The 2,235-nt window shown below is 38.0% G+C and overlaps 1 long non-coding RNA gene across 1 annotated transcript; it reads right to left on the reverse strand.

The window, feature by feature from the left end:
* Positions 1–594: 594 nt before the first annotated feature.
* LOC141911688 (uncharacterized) lies at positions 595–1,730 on the reverse strand. Its single transcript, XR_012620071.1, has 3 exons — positions 1,646–1,730; positions 962–1,017; positions 595–655 (listed from the first exon to the last, which is right to left on the reverse strand). It is a non-coding gene; the product is annotated as an uncharacterized LOC141911688 (long non-coding RNA).
* Between the last annotated feature and the right edge of the window lie 505 nt (positions 1,731–2,235).

Here is a 2,235-nt window from a genome sequence, read left to right on the forward strand (position 1 = left end):
ATTTTTTGGATACAAATTTCAGTAACCCGATTGCAGAATACACGATCGCCTGGTACGATATACGATAAGTATCATTCTGTATGACGCGTAATTTCTCTTATTTCACAACAGCAGTGAACTGAACATAACCAGGCTCATAACTCCCAGTCACAGTCAAGGCGGTTGATATAAATGATTTGACATTTAGGAATGCTATTTAACACGACCCGATCGCCACCGAAAAGGCGACGCTATGAAATATGTACTGTGAAATAAAAACAATTCCTAGGTTCTCGTTAAGAAGACGTAGATCTTCGCTAGATCGAGTTAAATAGCCGATACAAAAATACCCCAGAGTCAACAGGCGATACAATATTTACACTGGAATTTCAGACACCTTTATTCGTTATTATAACATATAGATACAGAATGATCGCTAAATACATTGTTACGCATGGAACAAGTTATTTAATGGGTTATTTGAATCTATATCTTAAATAACTAAAAATTCAGGGCGAGTTATCGATTTTTAACTTGTTGAGAATTCGCTGCCGAAATTATAGGACCGATCCTCTTTTCCTTACGGTGAGTGGCATCGCCCAGCCGGCTGCGAGCGGCATCACCCAGATGCAAACGAATATTGCGCAGACATTTATAGCGACTTTGGCTAACCAGCCTAAAAAAGGAAATAAGAATGAGTGAAAATACTATCAAAAATTCGTTTGAGAAACTGCTCAGTTTGTCATTTTGTGCACGTCACATGAACAGCACGAGCTGTAGTCTATCTTCAGTACTTTATCGAACTGTTAATCCAATGATGTATTTGTTCCACATTGCGGACTAATTAAGTTAATCTGAATTCGAATTTGGTAAAAAGCGAACATTTCATCTTTACTATTTATAATGGAACTTAATGGAATCAAATTATGTTTATTGAAATTTTTGGCCGAGTAGAGAATAAAAAACCAAACATTCGACTTACTCATTTTCTGTGATAACACTCCTGAAATAACGCGGGTATGAATAGGAATTGGAAGCCTGGAAATGGAATACAATGCGAAGATGTCATCAAGATCGATGTCGTAATTCTTCATATTCTGTTGCTTATACTTAACAAATAATGAATATGTTGAAGTTCGATATAGGCTCGTGAAAATGTGCCCAGAATTGTGAGATTTTTTTGTTGAAAGATGACTAATCAACACTTTGAAATAGACATTTCTTGAACACACGTTAAAATATCGTCCCTTTCCTCTAGAGGCTTCATTAAGTGTTCACAGCTTTATCGGATACATTTTCGATTGAAAATGAACTACAAGACATTCGACTTATTCACATTTGCTTACGGTTTTGTTCCTGCGAGGTTCCTCGGCTGTTAAAGGCGTTCACTACGATCAGTGAAAGTATGATGGGAAATTCATATCGAAAAACAAAGCACTTCGGTAACGAGACATTGTTTAATCATCGATTCGTGAAGTTGATTTTTTCGGATTCAAATTTCAGTTGAAAAAACGCGAATGCAGACGGCACGATCACGTGGCTTGATCGATAAAACACTCGAGATCCGGCGAGACCAGAGTGCTGAGTACACGTAGCATGATATCTGATATTTCTGAATTTGTTCAATAAAACACTAAAAATTCTATGCTATCGTCTAAAAACATACGTGAGTCGTCTGGATATATCTGCATTCTGAAACTGCATTGGAAGTTTTATTTTTCAGCTACATAGGAACAAGGGTTTTCGGTACAACATCCTTAGGCCGGCCGCCCCCCCCCCCCCCCATGATCTCCTGTTCCGTACCACAGTTGATGTAGGTTTTCCTGTAATATTTACCGAATGAAACTGTTCTCGAAGAAATCAATCATTAATGATAACTAAGCCGATATCTGAATAGGCAAAATGAATTAAATTTATATTTGGCAGGATGACAATCTATAGCATTCAGGACCAGTTATCATTTTCTGACACGTTGGGAATTCACTGACGGAATGATAGAAAAGATCCTTTTTTCTTTGCCCGCTGCGTGCGTCGTCACCCAGATGGAGATGAATATTGCGCAGACATTTATAGCGACTTTGGCTAACCAGCCTAAAAAAGGAAATAAGAATGAGTGAAAATACTATCAAAGTTTCGTTTGAGAAACTGCTCAGTTTGTCAGTTTGTGCACGTCACATGGACAGCACGAGCTGGAGTCTATATTCTGTACTTTATCGAGCTGTTTATCCAATGATGTATTTGTTCCACATTGCGGAC

Source organism: Tubulanus polymorphus, chromosome 10 (assembly GCF_964204645.1).
Source record: "Tubulanus polymorphus chromosome 10, tnTubPoly1.2, whole genome shotgun sequence".
Lineage (NCBI taxonomy): Eukaryota > Metazoa > Nemertea > Palaeonemertea > Tubulaniformes > Tubulanidae > Tubulanus > Tubulanus polymorphus.